Here is a 12,009-nt window from a genome sequence, read left to right on the forward strand (position 1 = left end):
TGTGGATTTATATTAAATATTTTATGGATACCCTATTATACCATACGGCCAGACGTGGATGACAAAATCGAGAAATGTTGACGATTTAACGATCTGGTCAAATTAACATGAACATTTCATGAAACGCAACCATTTTATGAAATGCTCAAGCTTTTCATGAAGTGGTCAATTCTACGATATGGCTACGACACTACCCCTTAAATTGCCGTATAACGTTTCGTTCAACTGCTTCTCATTCACATGCAGTGCTGTTTATAAACCGATATAGAGACGTAAGTATTAAATCATCAAAAGGTACACAATATATGAAATTCTTATTTGAGAGTATATTTACGTAAGTTGTTAATTCATCTAGTTGTAAATTATTTGTTATTATAAATTTACCTGCTTGAAATTACCAAAGCAAACCATCACATTATCCATTTACGTAAAACGGAACGCATTCAGCCGTGATCGATTTGACACTTTGACAGTATATTGTAAACACAGAGTACAATGAACTCTTTCATTTATAACACAAACAGTAATTATATTGAATTAATTGTGAATTAAAACCGTGTCATACATCATTCCTGTGTCTTTGTGTGTCAAATTCGGCTGCGTCTGTGTCGTAACTCGCGAGTTCTGGGCGCCAGTGTGTTAGGGCGTGTGTGTCGGCACTGTGGGCTATTTTTGGATGAAAAGTGAAGTAAAAGGCAGTGAAACTATCGTGCAAGTGAATGTGTAAGTGATTCACGATGTCCCCGTGCGGTGTGCAGTGAGTGCAAGTGCAGTGCGAGTCACGAATATGAAGTAGTCGCCATGTGAGTATAATGCTGTTAGATTCTTATTAAAACCATGGACAGTGTCGTCTTATCAGATTTAAAGAGTTTGTAATGTAGCTGTTTAGATTTGAATACTCTTAAATCTGAATAACGGCATGTTCACCCCAAACTTTGCTAGTGTATGTAGTTATACATAGATACAGTAGTTAGAACTTTTGTAAATATTATTTGAATGCGACTAAGGGCTTCCCCGCAGTATGATATGCTTTTATGATAAGTACTCTCCCGTTAAAGTTGTTTATAGTTATCGAATCTTGTTGAATCTTGCGCGCTGACCTTCACCTGCGCAGAAGTAATTTATTGGGTCCCTTTTGTAGTATGAAGTGAGGCGCGGGGGCATTCTAAAGCGGTGATTGGCCCGCAGTGCATCGCGTCATAGCCATCACTCGGGATTGGTTCTTTGCTAATAAATCACTTCTGCGCAGATGTAGGTCAGAGCTCAAGATTCGTGCCGACAACTATATCATATTTAGTCAACTAAGTATCTGAATGCCTAACTTTATATCTCTTGGTTAAACCAATTTACTGCTCTTATTGAAACTAATATTATAAAAAGGAAAAATATATTTGTTTGTTCGTTTTTAGTGAAGGCTCTGTAACTATTGTGAAAGCAGATAGTTTAAACTATTAAGTATCTTAGACCAAAATTTCACATAAATCTCTCAAGTATATAAATGTTTTTCAGGCAAATACTGGAACACATTTTAAGGACTGCTCAATAATTCTATCTCTGTCACATTAAGGTTGAACATGTAGTCAAGTAACGTTCAAGTATTTCAATGTAAGCAATGTAACTTTACTGAGATGTTCATGAAACTGTACAGCACCATTTGTTTCAGAGTGCAGCGCGTGATGCAGGCGACGGGCGCACGCCTCAGCATGGAGGCCAGCAGCGAGGCTAGCTACTGTACGTAATGCTTCCACATAATCCTGTAGACCCTGCTCTACTTCTTCTTCTTGCTAGCCTTTTCCCAACTGTGTTGGGGTCGGCTTCCAGTCTAACCGGATTCAGCTGAGTACCAGTGCTTTACAAGGAGTAACTGCCAATCTGACCTCCTTAACCCAGTTACTCGGGCAACCCAATATCCCTTGGTTAGACTGGTGTCAGACTTACTGGACCCTGCTCTACTATGGTCACTGTTACTGTCCTCGTATGTATTTCCTTGTGAACTCTCTTTTGTGCCTACCCGTTTTATGTACTAACGACGCTGTTTACTCCCCATTTGAACTCACCCAATTAAATCTATACTAATATTATAAAGCTGAAGAGTTTGTTTGTTTGTTTGTTTGAACGCGCTAATCTCAGGAACTACTGGTCCGATTTCAAAATTTCTTTCAGTGTTAGATAGCCCATTTATCGAGGAAGGCTATAGGCTACTTTTTATCCCGGTACGGGAAGGAGTTCCCACGGGATGCGGGTGAAACCGCTGGCAGAAGCTATATAGTTCCTTATATAATCCCCCTGTATACTGACCCTACGTACTCCCAACAACACTGCTCTTATATACTTATGTACTAGTCCTATGTACTCCCAACTACACTACCCTCATGTACTCTCTTATATCCTACTCCTATTTACTCTCCTATACACTCCCTTGTGTTCTATTATGTACCTCTCGTGAACCCCTTTATCTACTCCCTCAATGTACTTCCCTTATCTCTAGTGTAGTTTTTTTTTTTTGAGATAGCCCATTTATTAAAGAGTAACGCTCAGTCCTTCTCCATGTGAGAGGAGGCCTGTCCCCAGCAGTGGGACATTGAAAAAGCTGTAACTATAGCCCATTAACGGCTATCAAGAAGGGCTATCTTTTTATCTCTAGACTTTTTATCCGGTTGCGTGAAATAGTTCTCTCAAGCTGCGTAATCATTTTGATTGATGTTGGTGTATTGTTGCAGGCGAGCGCGAGACGTGGGACGAGTGGGGCAGTCGCTCCTCGCTCAGCCAGCTCGACGAGGTAGGCTCATGTGTGACATGCTTTAAATTATGTTGAACTAAGCCGTCTTTTGTAGAAACGCTAAAGATAAATGAATGTTTAGTGATTAAGTGACAAGTGCCCAGGAATGTTAGTCTGTTCAAATGTTTAGGCAAGTTTTTCGCTGCCGCCTGTTTGTTGTTTTCGCGCCACATCGTGCCGCTTCGCGTCTGCGTCCAGATCGCTCACATAAGTCACATGGGTAGCCGCATCGTAAGTAATTTCATTCCATCTACCCAACACCCATTCTGAAAAAACTGCGTCGCTAAGAACGCGATGCCACTGCACCACAGTTTGCAAAGCAACGCTGCAACGGTAGCAGGAAGTAATGTGTTACCGCCATTAACTTAGAAGCGCTATTTGTGTGTGGTGTGACGTGAACTACCGCACGCCCCGCCCGGGCCACGGGGTGCACCGCTAATGAATAGCTTATTTATATAAATAACTAGCTGCTTGTTTCGGTTGTACTCATGTCTAGAGAGTACTTCCCGCATCCGGGTAAAAGTAGCCTTTGTCCTATCTCAGGCTCTAGCTAGACTATCTGAGTAAATCGGTTCAGTAATGTTGACGTGAGAGTCAGACAGAGTTGCGTTACTAAAGAATGAGTGATCTTCATGTCTCCTTATAAAAATAAGCCTATATTTTCTTTTAGAGGAGTTTCTTCTCAGTCTCCCTACCGATACAGTTCTCATCATATAATTTTGCCGCTCAATACAGCCACTTGATGGGTTACCCGGGTAATTGGGTTGAGGAGGTCAGATAGGCAGTCGGTCCTAGTGGCACACTGGTTCTCAGCTGCATCCGGTTAGACTGGAAGGCGACCCCAACAAAATGAGGAAAAGGCTCGGCAGATGATGATGCCTCACGCATGCGCAATAAGGCTTTTCTTCATACGTTTTGACAGTTGCACAATGCACGATCGGTAGCCGAGTTCAGAGCGTGAAAGCTATTAATTGACAGCACAAAACAGTGCCCATTTAAGTCGTCAACATCAGTAATATCAGTTACGTAATTAATTCCAATCCAATAAGGCAGTAAGACAGCTGACAGTTATCATATGATGCAACCGAGACGCGGTACTTAGCGCACGTGGGCGACGCGACGCGACTCACAATTTTGTAGAAAAGAGTTTGGTGTCGGACCTCAAAAGTCGGAGTGTCGCGACTGTGAGCGACAAGTTATATCTCATTTTACAAGGTGGCCTCTTTAATTAAGTATGATGAATTCATTTTTTTGAGATTTCCTCAAGATTCTAAAGACGAAAAGTTGTTACGTTAATTTTATAACCCGGTGCGGGACATACATACATAGTTATTTCGGGACGCAGGTGAATTCGTGGGTTAAATCTAGTTCACTATGAAAGTCGATAATGCGTCAAACCTTAAAAACCTTACTAAAAAAACCTAGTCTAGATCTAGAGCTAACTTTAAAATCGAATAAACATGTAACAAAGCGATACGTGTGCTGTGAGGTCACCATCCGTATCCTTACTACGAGGAATATTATAAATGCAATAGCCGAACTCAGTGTCCGGCTTTCACCCCAAAACTACTACCCACCTACTACTAAACCGAGGTATACAGAGACTAGGGTAGAGCTAGAGCCTGAGAAAGGACATACTGGTACTTAGGCTACTTTTTTATCCATTTGCGGGAAGTAGTTCCCTCATTAAGTGGGTGGAGCTACGTTGCACAGCTAGTAATAGTAATAAAATATAATATAATATCTTCAGGTCATAGCTACTAGGACATAACGAAGTGACCTGTATGTGGTGTGACCGCGAGCGGCGCTGAATAAACTAACAGAAACGGACGTGCTTGCACTAAATGTCGCCCAAAATTCACACACAAATATGAATACGCTGCACTACGTGCTATTCGAAAAAGGAGTTTGCATTTTTAGGTGTCTTCCGGAATAAAGTAGGAATATTTTTATAATCTTTACTTCCTTATGAAGTAGTACTATAAGTAAATGCTAAATTAGGTAACTCTACGACATGGACTTTGGGTGTATTTCACCCGGGAGACGCAGTTTGAATGTTAAGACTCCGATCATTTGCGTACCTATCTTATTTCTCCTAAATAATTAATTAACTCTCACACACATAATAAAAGTATACTAAGTGTATTTATTTATACATTTCAATCGCATACTCGGCCTACGCCGCACAAATTGCATTTTACAAGAGCATCTTTAGAAGACTTCTTGCTAATTAAAACTGATTCCCTTCTTCACAACGTAGCGAGATAGGACTTTCATTACCAAGCACCGCAAAGTTAATAGAACATTTTACAAGTACATAGATCGTTGCTTATTTCTGTTTTGAAGCCTTGACTTCGAGTACCAAAAGCCTGTGCTTTCTCTCCTATTAAGTGCTACGTAACCTAGATTTGATTTTTCTATGACCTAAATCCTTGCTTTTAAAACTAGGGTTCAATAATTTTATCTTAAAACGCATAACGGCACGGACGGGGATACTTCCGTAAAAATATATCTATGAGAACAAGATCGAGTCTGTTTTGACGCACTTTTATAACAAAACATGCGTTATCCCGTCTAGCTAGCGAGTATCAAACGTTTATTGTTACGACGTTCCTTTATTAGACAATTTACGATGTTAATTGACCTTCGATAGTGTTCAGCCGCTGGGCAATCAAGTGCTAGTTCTAACATCCTCATGCAAGTGTCGCGCTAACGGTATTCTGTCGAGATCGCCGCTCGTGGTACCGCTGCCGGTAAACCAATGACATTTGTTTTAATGTTGCCAGTGGTTTCGTTTTTGGATTGGTTGTGGGAAAACTGTTAATTTGAGTATTAGTATTTGTGATTTGAAATTAAGTTAAGAATTATATTTTTAATTGTTACAACAGGTGTTAACAAATTAATTGAAGTAGGTATCATCACATAGTGTGGCGGCAGCATGTTCTAAATACGGAATGTCTATAATTAAAAAAAAATATTAAAATTCATGCGCACATACATGAATTTTAACAAAATCGATCTCAGTGGCGTGCACTTGGAGAGGCCTATGTCCAGCAGTGGACTGCGATAGGCTGATGATGATGATGATGATGATGCACATCCAGATCCATCAGATTTAAACCTACTTAATCTAATATTTTTAATTTTAGATTAAGTAGGTTTAAATCTCACAAGTAAATAACAACAGTGCTAATACAAAGTGGTAAACTATATTAATAAGATGGTATCCCCACGTCAAATGCGCCATTCCGCGGCGCGCTACGTCACTCGGCGGCCGCTCGCCGCTCGCGTTCACATCAAAATAAACTCCGTCTAACATTTTCAATACAAATACAACAGCAATTAAGGCAAACATCCCAAATTAATTACCTAAATACTGTTCAGTGATAGTTTAGAGTGCACAACGTGGTGTCCAAACCGGTTTCCGAAGTGTTTCGCAACGGAAAAGTGTGTTGTATCGGTATTATTGTGAAGTTACGAGCTAATAGTGCGGTGTTTGTGTGTGTGAGTGTTTGCCCACGTTTGCCCAGCTAGCCCAGGCTGCCCAGTGGGTCGGTGTCCAGCGCTGGGCTAGTGGGAAGTGGTGAAGAGTGTCGGCTGTGTGCATCGGAGATGACCTACATTTAGATGGTAATGCAGCGTGACGTCAACGGCTTTCGGCGTTCCATTTTTGAATTTGCTCGAGGTATTTCGCGCGGATTTGTCGTCAAATCTGCTAATTATTCATGTTAATTAATAATTTAATAAGTACCTATCTTATTGTTTTTGGGTAACGTTTGATAAGCATTATTTTTATTAACACTAAAAAGCTTCGGCAATGGCAACGGAACTGGATACGAGTTTTATGTTCTACGATCTACTTTCGAAAATAGCCTCCTTTTTGAATAGTTCTACTTTTATTTTGATAGACAACATTGAATTCCAGTTTTTAATGTTTTAAAGATGTAGTTTCAATACAATTAAGGATATTTCTTAAATTCTAAAGATAACCGCCAACCTAGTTTTAAAACCTTTCACCTACTTGCAATAAGTAATTATTGACCCATATTAATAAGATCAGGAATATTAACTATTTCTTTTATAGTGCGTTTCCATAGGACTGTGAGATATTATGTTGTAGGTAGTAAAGACACAAAGAGAGTACAAAAAAACTTGATGAACAAAATAAACACAGTTAACATTGAAATCACCACACTGGTAATCCAATAACACTTAGCATAAAACCACTGCAAACCACTGCAAACCACTGCACAGTCAGCAAAACAAAAGCAAAAGCAGTAAGTAAAGGACTACATGACAAAATAAGTCACAAAAGTACACAAGTCACTGAACTGTAGGTCCCGACTGTCATTTGAACATCCTTGGCAGTGCTCACGGAGAGTCAGAAGAAAGCAAGTCTGACTACCAGACTTAACAGGGGGTTTAGGTTTGTTCAGGTAACTGGGTTGAGGAGGTCAGATAGTCTCTCGACATGACACACCGGTACTCAGCTGCATTAAACCAACATAGTTGGGAAAAGGCTAGGCAGATGATAAGATCATGTTAATAATGTACCATTGTGGCTAACTGTACAGCAAATGCAATAATCAGAGTGTCGGGTGTCAGTTGATATTGATCCCCACACCACAACTACACACACATGTTGCCCTCACTCTAAATTACTGCACATAGTTCTGCTTATGGTATAGTTCTTGTATTATATTACAAGGAGAATATAACTTGAATATATACATATAGCTATGAGTTTTTTAGACGAAAGAAGTTTTGGTTCAGTCATTCTATGGATTACACCTTACATACAAACTCAATCGCTGTCTGTTATTTTAGTTAATGAACAATTGTGATATCCACACTTACATATACATTGGGAAGGTTTGATTGTTCTTTTGAATCAGAACAGTTACTAGACAGTCACTAGACGAATAGTTCAGAAGGGCTGAGCCAATTTGATCAAAGATGTATAAGCAATGAGCTACTGTGCTGCAGATAAACATACATAGTGATCAAACTTGTATGTAACACCACTCTTTTTACATAGTTGTTAAAATATATGTATATAAGTTTTATTATAACATTGCTATTTAAAATCTTCCCATTGAAATACAGTCTGGGGTTTACCCCACAACTCTTTGAGGAAAGGAAAGAGTTGAAAACTATTTTATGACAGCAATAAAAACAATAGAATATCAATTGAATAGCCTTGTGGTTCCCCATACTAGACTACAATATGATTTATTATTGTTACTGCAAGCATTGTGTAGTTCCCAATAAATGAACTACAATAGTCTACAGTGACCGCATTTTAACAATATAAAAGTAGTCCTCATGTTATGCAAGCCATAGACTATAAAGTTATGGCTAGGAACCTAGGTCATCTGCACAGTTAAATAGGTATATGTAGTATAACATGTCCATCAGGATTGAGGAGCCAGTTTTTGTATCTTAATGAAATTTTGTACTTATTTAGTAGTAAGTTAAAAAGTATTGTAGGCTCAATCTTGGAATTTGTAGTATAATAGTTCAAAAGTTATATGAACACAAAGGTGGCTCCTCAATCTAAATATTTGGACTGAGGAGCCACGTTGGAACACAGAAAGTATACGATGTACATTCTTGAAAATTTTGTATGATTTAGTAGTAATTGAGCGCAATGCGTACTAAAAATTGAACTCCAGTACCTTTAATATTTAAGAAGATACAATACTTTTAATGTGGCACCTTAACCCATACGATGAAAGTGTGAATTCCCATGAATCGTAAGTGGCAAATTCAAATTACACCCCATAAACATTTAGTAGTAAGTGTGTCTGAATTTGTAGTACATAAACAAAGTAGTAAAATTGAGTGAATTTTGTAAAAATACGTATTTTAAGTGGCTCCTCAATCCTGACGTTTCTGAAACGAGAAAATGCTTGGGTTACCTGAAATCGGAATGGAATTAAAAAAATAAAGACACTAACATTTAGTATAAATTTCTACTAAATATACATGCACAAATGAAAATTGTATGTATTCAATATCTGATAAAAAATCATCTTTTCCATTTTCCTTAGGACGTCGCTAATAAGGGTGACCATGTAATGTGAATAAAAATCAGGATAAATAGGTAGGGCGACAGATAAAGGCGAATATCTGTTTCATATTAATGCTGTCATTATTAAAAAAAATGCGAAGTATCGAATTTATGGACAATGAAAATCAAGTAGTGGTAATCACTACGAAATACTAGGCAGTACGGTCGTAACATTTTAGCCTGCCCTAAGGGCAAAAAAAAAAACCATTGCAGGCGCGTTTTTTGAATTTGGAACATTACATCGCTCCAGCAATGTTGAATGGCAAAGCAAGTTTATTAACTACTTTATTAAGTAAGGTTATTAAATACTTTTGTATTTAATAATATTTTGTCATTCACGAGGCGGAATAGCCATACATGCGTTTGTCTACAGAGGTTTCATAAAAAATTGGCGTCAAAGCTAAGAACTACCTATTTATCCTGATTTTTATTCACATTACATGGTCACCCTTATTAGCGACATCCTAAGGAAAATGGAAAAGATGATTTTTTATCAGATATTGAATACATACAATTTTCATTTGTGCATGTATATTTAGTAGAAATTTATGGGCGATTCTCTGTAAGCTCGTTCAGCTCCATACAATTTCTGTCCTGGCAATTTTTTTTTAAATTTGACAAAAAACCTAGTCCTATGCCAAAGAAAATTAACTATTCATTTAGTTAGACAAGGAGGCCCACTGAATTTGTACCTATTTTCCGAGTTATTAGCGATTTTCCAAAAAATCATGACAGGGGACTGTTTGAGGCATCAGGGGACTGTTTTGAATGTGAACAGAAACCCACATTTTATGACTTTTCTATGATCAAAAGCCATATATTTTGGGGTTTTATTACCGCAAGCATGACACGACATAGATCTAGATACGTCGCAACATAGATATTCCAGCAACTCCTGGTGATTGTTGTAAGTTAATATGTTAGCAGTATGAAGAGCGCTGAGCTTCATGTCTATGTGGCTGTGAACTATACAAAGACGTGTTTCGCCATTTTGAGCGTTTGGTTTGATAACCCATTTCTTTCAACTGCTTACCAATGACGTCGCCGGCCAAAAAGTCGTGGTAGACCTCGTGGGTAAAGAACCAACTTGTCAATTATGAGGGCGCGGCTTCGATTCCAGGTCAGGCAAGTACCAATGCAACTTTTCTGTATGTACTTTCACCAGAGACTGTGTTTCGGATGGCACGTTAGACTGTAGGTCTCGGCTGTTATTTAACATCCTTGACAGTCGTTACGGGTAGTCAGACGCCAGTAAGTCTAACACCAGTCGAACTAAGGGGTACAGGGTTAGGGCACGCCACCATAGCGGGGACCTCTTTGAGGAGTGGCTCGGGAGGAGTCACGGCGCCCTCATTTACCGCATGACGCAGGTCCTCACCGGACACGGTTGTTTTGGGAAGTATCGAATCGGTCGTGAGGTGGCGCCCGGGTGTCACCACTGTGCGGACAGTTTCGAGGACACGGTGGACCTCACAGTCCAGGAGTGCCCTGCATGGGAAGGACACCGCCGGATCCTCGTCGAGGGCGTCCGGCCCTGGTTCAGGCCATGGTCCGGGGCGAGAGGAATGGGATGCCGTCGCCTCCTTCTGCGAAGCAGTCATGCTCGAGAAGTAGGCGGCGGAACGACAGAGTTCGCATCTCTCATCCCGGCTGGACCAGGTAGTCACCACGGGCGCCGGGTTGCGCGAGACGACTCCCGGCCACCGTAGGCGTGGGTCTGTGGGCGATGAGTTCGGATGGTTCATCGTTCCTGCGTCTTTTTAGACAACAGACCCGTGTTGGTGGCGTGCGTAGTTCCACGCGCTCGTCAAGTTGATGTCAGCAACCCATACATTATTACATACCAAGCGAATACATTTACACAAACAATTCATGAAAACTATTAAACCAATACGCAGAATACACAGTCCCCTGTTTTGTTAAACAGTCCCCTGTTGCGTTTTTTGGCAAAGGACTGTTGCCAGAGGACTGTGTATTTCAGTTAGATTTCACAATATTTATGAAACCGATGTCTTATAGTTTTTTAAGAACCTACCGATCAATTAAGGCACAAATAATGTAACAATTAACTATAAATAGAGATAATTTAAGTAATTAAATTACATACAATTATTTACCAGAGGCCTGTGTGAGGTAGCGGCCCAAACGCTTGTTCACCTCACAAATGACGCTCTAACATTAAACAGAATGGCGTATCGTTACCGCATTTGATTAGTTTGCCAACTTCACAACAATTGCATTTCGTTGCACTAATAAAACGATTGTAAAATATTATAGTTTTTTTTAAATATTGATTTAAATTTTTGGCAGGGGACTGTATTAAAATTCTCAGGACAAAGTTTACAGGAGTTTATTAAAATGAATAAAGTTGTAATGAGTGCTTGTTTTACGAAAATAATATAATTTCATTATTTTTGTTTGTGATATTAACTGCCAAGTGAATGTAGTTTCATCAAGTTTTTCGGAAATCGCATTTCTAGGTGTAAATGCAGTGAAAGGGACAGCCAGGGGACTGTATTTTTCGAGCTTTTAAAACGTATAGAAAAAAAATTAAAGTAATTATGTTTATAAAAACAAAGGGCCCGTGAAGCTTCAGGGTTAAAGTTTCATAAAATGTGATTTTTTAAATAAGAATTAAACTATTTATTGAAAAAATCGGTCCGGACAGCCGATTACGAGCTTACAGAGAATCGCCCTTATACTAAATGTTAGTGTCTTTATTTTTTTAATTCCATTCCGATTTCAGGTAACCCAAGCATTTTCTCATTTCAGAAACGTCAGGATTGAGGAGCCACTTAAAATACGTATTTTTACAAAATTCACTCAATTTTACTACTTTGTTTATGTACTACAAATTCAGACACACTTACTACTAAATGTTTATGGGGTGTAATTTGAATTTGCCACTTACGATTCATGGGAATTCACACTTTCATCGTATGGGTTAAGGTGCCACATTAAAAGTATTGTATCTTCTTAAATATTAAAGGTACTGGAGTTCAATTTTTAGTACGCATTGCGCTCAATTACTACTAAATCATACAAAATTTTCAAGAATGTACATCGTATACTTTCTGTGTTCCAACGTGGCTCCTCAGTCCAAATATTTAGATTGAGGAGCCACCTTTGTGTTCATATAACTTTTGAACTATTATAC

The 12,009-nt window shown here is 39.1% G+C and overlaps 1 protein-coding gene and 1 long non-coding RNA gene across 2 annotated transcripts in view; both read left to right on the forward strand.

The window, feature by feature from the left end:
- Positions 1–503: 503 nt before the first annotated feature.
- On the forward strand, positions 504–2,781 carry LOC124644455. Its single transcript, XR_006986063.1, has 3 exons — positions 504–803; positions 1,664–1,731; positions 2,721–2,781. It is a non-coding gene; the product is annotated as an uncharacterized LOC124644455 (long non-coding RNA).
- Positions 2,782–6,030: 3,249 nt separating this feature from the next.
- The window catches only part of LOC124644362, a 69,934-nt gene continuing 63,955 nt past the window's right edge, over positions 6,031–12,009 (forward strand). Inside the window, exon 1 of the mRNA XM_047183674.1 lies at positions 6,031–6,409. The gene's annotated coding sequence lies outside the window, so the exon portion shown is untranslated. The remainder of the gene's footprint in view (positions 6,410–12,009) is intronic.

This window comes from Helicoverpa zea, chromosome 30 (assembly GCF_022581195.2).
Source record: "Helicoverpa zea isolate HzStark_Cry1AcR chromosome 30, ilHelZeax1.1, whole genome shotgun sequence".
In the NCBI taxonomy this organism is placed as follows: domain Eukaryota; kingdom Metazoa; phylum Arthropoda; class Insecta; order Lepidoptera; family Noctuidae; genus Helicoverpa; species Helicoverpa zea.